Source organism: Babylonia areolata, chromosome 23, assembly GCF_041734735.1.
Source record: "Babylonia areolata isolate BAREFJ2019XMU chromosome 23, ASM4173473v1, whole genome shotgun sequence".
In the NCBI taxonomy this organism is placed as follows: Eukaryota; Metazoa; Mollusca; class Gastropoda; order Neogastropoda; family Buccinidae; genus Babylonia; species Babylonia areolata.
This window is the reverse complement of record NC_134898.1, coordinates 42419340-42430796: the sequence shown is the minus strand read 5'-3', so window position 1 is coordinate 42430796 and position 11457 is coordinate 42419340. Positions and strand designations below refer to the sequence as shown.

The 11457-nt window shown below is 43.6% G+C and overlaps 1 protein-coding gene across 1 annotated transcript in view; it reads right to left on the bottom strand.

Annotated features, from left to right (window-relative positions):
- Positions 1–5611, bottom strand: part of LOC143298138 (uncharacterized) — a 100990-nt gene extending 95379 nt beyond the window's left edge. Inside the window, exon 1 of the mRNA XM_076610864.1 lies at positions 5507–5611. The gene's annotated coding sequence lies outside the window, so the exon portion shown is untranslated. The remainder of the gene's footprint in view (positions 1–5506) is intronic.
- Between the last annotated feature and the right edge of the window lie 5846 nt (positions 5612–11457).

Below are 11457 nucleotides of genomic sequence, written 5' to 3'. Positions count from 1 at the left end.
TCTGTCCGCACGCTCTCACACTTCCTTTGAAACTGAAATTAAAATTTCCTTTCTTTCTTTTTTTTTATTCTTTTTTTTTTATTCTGCTTCTTTTGTTTGTTCTTCCCCTCTTTCCATCTGATCTTTTTCTTTCTTTCTTTCCTTCTTTCTTTCTTTCTTTCTATATTTCCTTCCTTCTTCCTTACTTCCTTTATATCACTGCTCCCTTTCTTTCAATCCTTTCTTTTCTCCCTTCCTTCCTTTCTTTCATTCTTTCTTTCCTTCCGTCCTAAGTTATTTTTCTTTCTTCCTTCCTTCGTTCCTTCTCTTTCTTTCTTTCTTTCTTTCTGTCTGTCTGTCTTTGGCCACACACACTTGAGAAGAAGCATGTGCACCTAACGATTTTCAGCTGTTTACATAAAGATTTAATCAGTTCATTTTCAACTGAAGTTTGCCACAGGATACCGCTGAAGATCTGAGGGAATATGTAATTATTATGTAATTAAGTGCTTCTTTTTTTTCCATGAGAGAGAGAGAGAGAGAGAGAGAGAGAGAGAGAGAGAGAGAGAGAGAGAGAGAGAGAGAGAGAGAGAGAGAGAGAGAGAATTCATTGAACAGTACGTTGGCAGCGGTGGAGTTTTTTTTTAATTTAATATTTTGTTCGTTTCGTTTCTGTTTTTGATTACAGACATCATCCTTCTTCTTCTGCTCTCTCTCTCTCTCTCTCTCTCTCTCTCTCTCTCTCTCTCTCTCTCTCTCTCTCTCTCTCTCTCTGTCTCTCTCTCTCTCTCTCTCTCTCTGTGTTTCTTCCACGCTCTCTCTCTCTCTGTCTCTCTCTCTCTCTCAGTCTCGCTCTCTCTCTCTGTCTCTGTCTCTCTCTTTCTCTCTCTTCCACGCTCTCTCTCTCTGTCTCTCTGTCTCTCTCTCTCTCTCCTTCTCGCTCTCTTTCACTCTGTCTCTTTGCGTGAGAAAACCTCAGTGTGCATTTAATTTATAGCAACAGTCTATTTATTGAGTTGATTAAGCGAAGTACTTTTCGGTGTTTTTATTATTATTATTATTATTATTATTATTATTTTATTTGTTGTGTGTTCTCCTTCTTTTAATTATTGAGAAAAAAAAAGAAGCTTACATACTGAAGAAGCACAACTTTTCCTGGGGGAAGTAAGCAATAACAACAACGACAATTACAACGACAACAACAAAACGAAGAAAAAGAAAGAGAAAAAAGACCAAAAGAAAAAGCAGTGAGTTCTTTCCTTAATAATTCTCTCTCTCTCTCTCTCCCTCTTCCTCTCCCCCCCTCTCTCTCTCCTTCCGTCTTCATATCCCCCTCTCTTTCCCTCCCTCACCCCCCACTCTCTCTCTCTCTTCCAATCACTCTCTAGCCCACAGGGACAGATTGAGATGACAAGGCTTATGCCTAAGATCTTTGTCCTTGAGTAATAAAGTCTTTGAGTCTCTGTCTGTCTGTCTCCCTCTCTCTCTTTCTCTTTCTCTCTCTCTCTTCCCCTTCTCTCTTCCCCCCATCTCTCTCTCCCTCCCCTCCCTCTCTCTATCTCTCCCTCCTTTTCTCTCTCTTCCTCTCTAAACTTTTCATCTTTTCTTTTTCAACCTGCGTTAAAAGTCTGGGCTGAAGACTTGTCGGATTTCACTGCTTGAGTTCTCTACCATCCCTCCACCCCCCAGCTTCCACCCCCCCGAACTCCCCCCCCCCCCCCCCCCCCGCAACCCCCCCCCCCCCCCCCCCCCCCCCCCCCCACTATATATTATTTATTACCCAGTTGTTGAGTATGATGACGAATGACAAAAAGGAAGGGGGAGTGGCATGTTCTCTCTCTCTCTCTCTCTCTCTCTCTCTCTCTCTCTCTCTCTTCCTCTTCTTCTTCTTCTTCTTTTTCTTTTTCTTTCTTTCTTTCTTTTCGTTCGCAGACTCTTTAGCTGTCAGTTTCAAAGCGTGCGGCGTCCGGACTGATCCGTATATATAATTCTACTCATCACCACATCTGCTTTTGAAAGACAAGTAATCATAATGGTAGCAGGAATGGATGCAACACCTACTCAGAATCACTACGCGTTGATTTGGCCTTTACTGACTTAAAAAACCCCATCGGAGTTCATATATATATATGTATGCATATACATATATATATTTTTTTTTCCAGCTGGGGAAAGATTACAGTAAAAAAGAATACAACAAAAAAAAAACAAAAAACAACCTTGACTACCTAAGCACGTGGTCACTGATGACACCATCAGAAGATGGGAAATAACTCTGGAAGGCTGACAAAAATTCACACATTAATTGATCTAGAGTATTTTCTCTGGATTGTTTCTTCTTCTTTTTTTTCTTTTTTTTGGGGTGGGGTGGGGGGTGGGGGTGGGGGGTTGATTGTTCTGGATATTGCTTTATGACCGGAAACTCCACTTTATATATATATTTTTTTTTTCTTCTTCTTCTTCCTGCGATCAAAGGGATTTATAATCAGAAGTTACAGGTAATAAAGGAAATACTTATTGCGGGTTTTTTTTTTTTATCAGAATCTTTTTTTTTTTAAGTTCCATAGAACTGTTAAGAAGTGAAATAAGAAAAGTCCTCAAAATATCCCCCCCCTCCCCCCTTTTATATCTTTGCCAAATCTCTTTCTCCCTCCCCCCCACCCCCCACTACCACCCCATCCCTCACCACCACCGCCCTCTCTCTGACACGTTCCCATACAGCAACAATAACGATCATAATGATAAGAATAAGAACTCACTCATAGCATTCACAACGTTATATGACAAGAACTGTTGAATCTGAACTTCGTGTATTGTATGTACGTATTACCAAATTCATGTAGACACAGATATGGGTTGTTGTTTTAATAAAGAAATCGGTATGCCAGTATCACCCTTTCTTTTTTTTTCTAAATGAGGAAGAAACGGAATTGTGAAATCTAGCTTTTGCTATTGAAACTCAAACACAGAGACACACGAGAGAGAGAGAGAGAGAGAGAGAGAGAGAGAGAGAAAGAGAGAGAGAGGGAGGGAGGGAGGGAGGGAGAGAGAGAGAGTAGCAAACAATCACACATAAAGACAGATGGACAGAGACAGTGGTGGAGAGACTGATTTTTAGAAAGTTATTATAAAAAAAACCAAACTACAAATGAACGACGAACTTGACGACACGCCTACCTACCCTTGTCATCAGTTTCATATCTATATTCCCCACACCATAGTAAAGACCCCATTCACAGCGCCCCCAATGACGATCAAAAAGCCACGGGAGCGCTATCGTGTTATCACCATGTCTTCATAGCTTCTGACACATACACACTGACTCCGAAAAACAAACAAACAAACAAACAAACAAATAAAAACCAACTGCTTTAAGCTCTTAGCATGTTTGTTCGAGGGGTTTTAATTTCTAATTTGATTTAAAAAAAACCCAAAAAACTACAGCTCTTGTAGTGGTATTCTGGAAGTTTTTGCTGTTGTTGTTGTTGCTGTTGTTATATTTTTGTCGTTGCTTTATCTGGAGAAAGGTGTGGGTGTCCGTGGAGGGAGGGAGGGAGGGAGGGGGAGAGAGAGAGAGATTAGCAAACAATCACACAGAAAGACAGATGGACAAAGACAGTGGTGGAGAGACTGAATTTTAGAAAGTTATTATAAAAAATAAACTACAAATGAACGACGAACTTGACGACACGCCTACCTACCCCTGTCATCAGTTTCATATCTATATTCCCCACACCATAGTAAAGACCCCATTCATAGCGCCCCCAATGACGATCAAAAAGCCACGGGAGCGCTACCGTGTTATCACCAAGTCTTCATAGCTTCTGACACATACACACCGACTCCGAAAAAAACAAACAAACAAACAAACAAAAAAACAACTGCTTTAACTCACTCAGTACGGCCAGTCCTCTCTTCTCCTCTATACAGACCCCTCGGATGTCCAGTGGGTGTCTGAATGACCCAAGCTTTAGCTTCCGTCGTCAGAATTGTGGTATTCTTTGTCAACATTCACTTCTTCAGTATAAGAGCCTTCCGCTTGCAATATTTTGTTGATGGTAATTGGGGTGAAACGCTGTTAACGTCGTCTTTTTCGCCGTTCGTATGGAGAGAGTTAAGCTCTTAGCATGTTTGTTCGAGGGGTTTTAATTTCTAATTTGATTTTTTTTAACACTACAGCTCTTTTAGTGGTATTCTGGAAGTTTTTGCTGTTGTTGTTGTTGTTATTGTTGCTGTTGTTATTGTTTTGTCGTTGCTTTATCTGGAGAAAGGTGTGGGTGTCCGTGTAGTGAATGTGTTCTGCCGAGGATAAGAGAAGTAATAGCTTCGTTCAATTAATGGTTAGATTGTTAATCCTCGATACCCTTTTTTTTCTTTCTTTTTCTTCCACGAATTTAGCTGTAATCGGTGGGTTGAGTTCTAGACTTTTGGGTGAAATGAATCACTGATTGATTACCCGCCGTGGGAAATCATCGTCAGTGGACTGCGTAAGAAAAAAAAAGCGCATGGTTTGAAAAAGAATTCATGTGGGTCATTGTGATTTTTTTGGTCTTTTTTTAAAAAGATTTTTAAAAATTGATATTCATCAATAATTTGTTTAAGGAATATTTTATTTTGATAAGATAATTATGGAAACGTGTGTGGGTAAAACGTGGCGTTACGCTGTTCAGTGGTGGCGAGGCCCTTTTTGGAGAGAGAGAGAGAGAGAGAGAGAGAGAGAGAGAGAGAGAGAGAGAGAGAGAGAGAGAGACAGAGAGAGGCCTGACTGTGGCATGATAAATTCTTACATCATAAGAACAACACAATACACTGAGTACAATAACTGAATTACGATACAGTACAGTGCAATACTGTACAATACAACACAACTAAAATCAACACATTACAATCCAGTACACAACATGTAACACAGCAACATATTCACGTCATTCATGTCAGTATGATGGAATACTCATGTCGATCAGAATGACATGGTTAATTATCACAATGATCATATCTAACATAAAACATAGCAGTGTCCAGCAGATCATCAAAGACAATCAGGTCAAGCAGATAAAAAAAACAAACTATGCAGTCCACATGGCAGACCAAATGACCGTTCGTTCGCAGAGATGGTTCATCAAAATTCCCATTTATGAAGGGGTGGGTAAAGGTACGCACAACACACTGCAGGCACCAACTGGTACTAAAGTACTATAGTAAAGCGAATGGATGTTCATCTGCATGTTTTCATAATGCTGCACACACACACACACACACACACACACACACACACACACACACACATATATATATATATATATATATATATATATATATATATATATATATATGTATATATATATATATATATATATATATATATATATATATATATATATATATATATCATGACACAATACTAAAATCATTATCTTACATGACATGTGACATTGATTATGCTAATTTCATGACTGTATATTAGTTTTCTTTCTTACTTTAAGTACTGCTTGTCCCCCCCGGCAAATCAAGAAACAAAATGTATTACCTGTCAATTCCAGAAAGATCGAAATATCGATCCTCTCAGCAAGTTCAGACCCGGACTCTCCAGGGGAATAAAAAAAAGAACCCACACTGACACACCCAGAATCACCTCTCATCCATGGTGCCAGATTAATCGATCTGCTGCCACTGGAGTCACGGATTCAGTCAGTCTCCACTGACTGAGCAAAAAGAAAATCAGTAGCAGTGTCCAAAAACGCAGAAAATTCAACCACGGTCACAAAATTGAAAATACAAAAGATAAAAATGATAAAATAGAATTTAAAAAAAAAGTTTACAACACACTGTCGGAAAACTTCTCACGGCTATCAGTCCGTCAGTCCCACCAGCACTAGACTCTTCAAGTCAGAACCATCGTGTGAGACAGATTGCAGAGACAGACAGAGACACTAGGAAGAGACAGACGGAAGAAACCCACACTAAAAAAAAGTCTTTGCTCAAGCTGGCTGGTTTCTCCTCCTTTCTGTGATGTTATTATATGTCTGTAGTAGAACCACCGAGACAACGTTTAATTAAGCGTCAATCTCGCGTGGAACTGAAGGCCAAATTCCCACGCGGGGCATCCAACTCTCTAGTCCAGACTGTCCTTTCGCTTTGAAGCAAGCTGTCTTGTGGAGACAGAGAGAGAGAAAGAGAAGAAGAAAAAGAAGAGACAGGATTCGAGTTTGTCAGTGGGGGTACCCACCACTACTGCAGACACAAGAAGAAGAAGAAGAAACAGCAGCAGTAGAAGAAGACACTGAACAGGGATCGAACAGCTTGTATAATTACAACAGTAGCAACACAGTAGTGCGTAGGAAAAAAACAAACTTTCCCTCTCAGAAAGACCTCAACTCTTTCTCAGTCTTGGGCGCCGCCGTCGCAAGTGGAGGCGAAGAAGAAGTTTCTCCCGTGCTGTGACTGACTGACTAGTTTAACTGACTAACTGACTGGCTGACTGACTGCCTTCTCAGCGCCACAGCACACCTCTCCACTCCACTCCACTCCACTCCACGTTGCTTCAGTGCTAGCTCGCTTTGCTGGAGAGGTGTTGCTTGTGGAGAGCCCCCGCCGTTTGATGAAGCAAATGAGATTCCAAGTGCTCGCCTCTTCAAAGCTCCCTGTCCCTCCTTCCCCTTCCCTGCCCCTCGCGCGCCCAACCCCCCCCCCCCCCACCTTACCCCCTCTCCTGCCACTCTGGCATCGGGCCGCGCCCTGTTCCAGACTTCTTGGCCAATCAGGAAGCAGATGAGTGCCTCTTCTCCACTCTCCCCCACCCCTCCTCCCTCCCGCCCCCAACAGCGCCACCCACCCCCTGACCCCTCCCTCTTGGCTTTCTCTTTATCGGTCTCACTCTCTAAGCTTCCGTCAGTAGCTGGGTTTGGGAAGTAAGGGGGAGGGGTTGTCGGGCTGCGGCACCACAAACAAGCAAACCACGAGGGGATTATTGATGAAGTCAAGAAGAGACGAAGAGAAAGGAGAGAGAGAGGGGGGGGGGGAGAGTGTGGAGAAAGAGAGAAAGGAGAGAAAGAGGGATGAAGAGAGAGAGGGTGGAGAGAGAGAGAGAGAGAGAGAGCAAAGAGAGACACAGAGAGAGGGAGGGAGAGAGATAGAGAGAAAGATATATATATATATATATAAGGAGAGTCAGAGACAGACAGACAGACAGGAAGAGACAAAGACAGAAAGAGAGAGAGAGGGGGAGAGACAGAAGAGACAGAGAGAGAGAGGAGCTATGGAGAGAGCGAGCGAGGTTGAGAGATTTTCCTCCATCAGATCCAGGGAGAGAGAGAGAGAGAGAGAGAGAGAGAGAGAGAGAGAGAGAGAGAGAGAGAGAGAGAGAGAGAGAGAGAGGGGGAATGAGAAAGAGAGAGAGAGAGTAGATCCCAGAGGAGCCAGGCAGGTCCTCACCAGGAGTTTCAGTGCCATGCAAGCGATACGAATCAGCCGAAAGCCCTTCGCAAATCGACACAGCCTAACTCTCTCTCCCGGCCTCCCCTGGTTTGAAGACATTTCCCCCTGAATTACGTTCACCGGGTTCCATCAACCGCTCGGGCTTCCAGTTTCCTGCAACCCGAGGCTCGTGTTGATGAGATGCCTGCTTTCTATATCGGGGGGGTTCTACCAACCAGGGTGTATCACAAGGGGAACTTGCGCAACCGTTCTTATTAGCACCTGTGGGGGGCTGCGCCAACTTCTTCGTCGGGTTTCTTCTTCACCTACTGTAAAGGTCTTGATTATCTTGTCTATACCTGGAGCTGTAGGATTATGGAGAGAGAGAGAGAGAGAGAGAGAGAGAGAGAGAGAGAGTGTGTGTGTGTGTGTGTGTGCGTGTGTGAGACAGACAGACAGAGACAGAGACACACAGAGAGAGTATATATGTGTGTGTGTGTAACTACCATTTCCTCACATTCTGAGATTTTTCTTCTTTAAACTTTCTTGTTTTTGTTGTTGTTGGTGTTGGTGGTGGTGGTCTGCTTCTTCTTCTTCTTCTTCTTCTTCCTCTTCTCACGGTCCAGACCAGCACGTCGGGTTTATGCTATAAAGTCAGGCATCTGCTGCACGTCCTTCCCAAGCAGATTTGATGAAGTTTATGTGGATGTGCCCCTTAGCACGGTTTGACCCCTCACTTTGACTGAAACAAACTTAATTTTTCTTTCCTTTTTTCTTTTCTTTTCTTCTTTTTTTTTAATAGCTAGCACACTTTGACTCCTCACTTTGATTGAAACTGAAACTTTATATATATATATATATATATATATATATATATATATATATATATATATATATATATATATATATATATATATGTTTTAGATAGCACGCTTTGACCCCTCACTTAGACTGAAACTGAAACTTAATTTAAAAAAAAAATTATTTTATTTATTTTTTTATTATTTTTTTTTAGCTAGCACGCTTTGACTCCTCACTTTGACTGAAACTGAAATTTAATTTTTCTTCTTTTTTTTTTTTCTTCTTCTTTTTATAGATATATCAGCAATACGTTTTGGGTATAATCTTATCGCTACACGCTTGAAAGAAGAGACCCGAGCTCCAAGTTCCAGGGACACTTAGTTTTAAGCGGTTCATCGATCAATCAATCAATCAATCAATCAATCAATCAATCAGTCCAGCAATCAGCCAGCCAACAAACTCCCCTGCCAATCATGCACTGGAACTGGCCTGAAACACAGTGCACACAAGATGGAAGATCGTAACTAGAAACACGAAACAAAACGAACAAAGACAACTGTTCTGTTTCAGATCAGTTTCAAGGAGGTGTCACAGCGCCAACAGGGGATCGAGCCATACGCTACACCACATTTCCTTACCAAAAAAAGAAAGAAAAAAAGAAAAAAAAAAGGTGGCTGTGGTGGGGGTGAAGTGTGTGCGTTTGCGGTGTGGAGTGTAGCAGATACTTAACCTGCAATGTGGAGTGATGGCCTGTGTGGAGTAATGGCTTAGAGGTAACACGCCCCCCCTAGGAAGCGAAAGAATATGAGCGCGCTGGTTCGATTCACGGCTCAGCCGCAGATATTTTCTCCCCCTCCACTAGATCTTGAGTGGTGGTCTGGACGCTAGTCATTCGGATGAGACGATAAACCGAGGTCCCGTGTGCAGCATGCACTTAGGGCACGTAAAAGAATCCACGGCAACAAAAGGGTTGTTCCTGGCAAAATTCTGTAGAAAAACCCACTTCTATAGGAAAAACAAATAAAAAAAACAACAACTGCAGGCAGGAAGAATACAACAAAAAAAAAAAAAAAAAAAAAAAAAGAAGAAAGAAAAGGGTTGCGCTGTAGTATAGCGACGCGCTCTCCCTGGGGAGAGCAGCCCGAAGTTCACACAGAGGAATTTGCTGTGATAAAAAAGGAAAGAAATACAAATACAGAATAGAAATACGAAATTTAGCGCACGTAAAAAAATAATAAATATAAGGGTGGCGCTGTAGTATAGCGACGCGCTCTCCCTGGGGAGAGCAGCCCGAATTTCACACAGAGAAATCCGTTGTGATAAAAAGAAATACAAATACAAAGTCCAAAAATAGGCTCGAACGCTGCTGATCAGGCGTTGACTGAAGAGTCTTACTACCAAAATGCTGCAAAAGTGGAAACACAAATTAAAGCCTTACAACTTTAGCAACACCACCACGAGACAATAAAATGAAGACTGTAGAATGACCCGTGTAAGCGTGTACTTTTATGGACAGGCAGAGCAGACAGTTTGTCTTGACAGCCTTGAAGCAAACGTTAAGTCGAGTCACCGCCGGCAGACAACCGTCCTCCTCAATTCTCATTGGCTGATATTTATCATCGAAACCTGAGCGAGGCTTGATTACAAAAACTAAGAAACATTACTCTACAAAGAACTCGACAAGTAAGTAAGCAAGCGAATACACAAACAACTTCAACAACAACAACAACAACAACAACAACAGTAGCAACGACAAGAAAAGCAAAGCTGATAAGAATTTTGGAGGAAACAAAACGTGGAAATAGAAAGCGAAACAAAACAAATGCACACAAACAAACAACAAAAACAACAACGAAAGCAACAATAGAATAGAATGCTTCAAAACCACAACAGAATCAAGCTAAGTAAAACTGATTGCTCCCCCATCCCCCACCCCACCCCCACCCCCCTCCCATTCAAGAAAAGGGGTAATTCCAAGATAATCTCTGGGTGCGCGAGAGAGGCGGGAGAGGGGGAGTCGAAGAAGGGATGGAAGGGTGGGGTGTGTGGACAATGATGATGAGGGGTGTGTGTGGACAATGGTGATGAGGAGTGGGGTGTGTGGACAAGAGTGATGAGGGGTGTGTGTGTGTGGACAATGGTAATGAGGGGTGGGGTGTGTGGACAATGGTGATGAGGAGTGGGGGGTGTGTGTGGACAAGAGTGATGAGGGGTGGGGTGTGTGGACAATGGTGATGAGGAGTGGGGTGTGTGTGTGGACAAGGGTGATGAGGGGTGGGGTGTGTGGACAATGGTGATGAGGGGTGTGTGTATGTGGACAATGGTGATGAGGGGTGGGGTGTGTGGACAATGGTGATGAGGGGTGTGTGTGTGTGGACAATGGAAATGAGGGGTGGGGTGTGCGGACAATGGTGATGAGGGGGGTGTATGTGGACAATGGTGATGAGGGTGGGGGGGGTGTGTGGACAAGGGTGATGAGGGGTGGGGTGTGTGGACAATGGTGATGAGGAGTGGGGTGTGTGTGTGGACAAGGGTGATGAGGGGTGGGGTGTGTGGACAATGGTGATGAGGAGTGGGGTGTGTGTGTGGACAAGGGTGATGAGGGGTGGGGTGTGTGGACAATGGTGATGAGGAGTGGGGTGTGTGTGTGGACAAGGGTGATGAGGGGTGGGGTGTGTGGACAATGGTGATGAGGAGTGGGGTGTGTGTGTGGACAAGGGTGATGAGGGGTGGGGTGTGTGGACAATGGTGATGAGGAGTGGGGTGTGTGTGTGGACAAGGGTGATGAAGGGTGGGGTGTGTGGACAATGGTGATGAGGAGTGGGGTGTGTGTGTGGACAAGGGTGATGAGGGGTGGGGTGTGTGGACAATGGTGATGAGGAGTGGGGTGTGTGTGTGGACAAGGGTGATGAGGGGTGGGGTGTGTGTGTGGACAAGGGTGATGAGGGGTGGGGTGTGTGGACAATGGTGATCAGGGGGGTGGGGGTGTGTGGACAATGGTAATGAGGGGTGGGGTATGTGGACAATGGTGATGAGGAGTGGGGGATCTGGACAATGGTGATGAGGGTTTTTTGGACAATGGTGAACTGGTGTGTGTGTGTGTGTGTGTGTGTGTGTGTGTGTGTGTGTGTGTGTGTGTGTGTGTGGACAATGGTGATGAGGGGTGTGGGGTGTGTGGACAATGGTGATGAGGGGTGTGGGGTGTGTGGACAATGGTGATGAGGGGTGGGGTGTGTGGACAATGGTGATGAGGGGTGTGGGGTG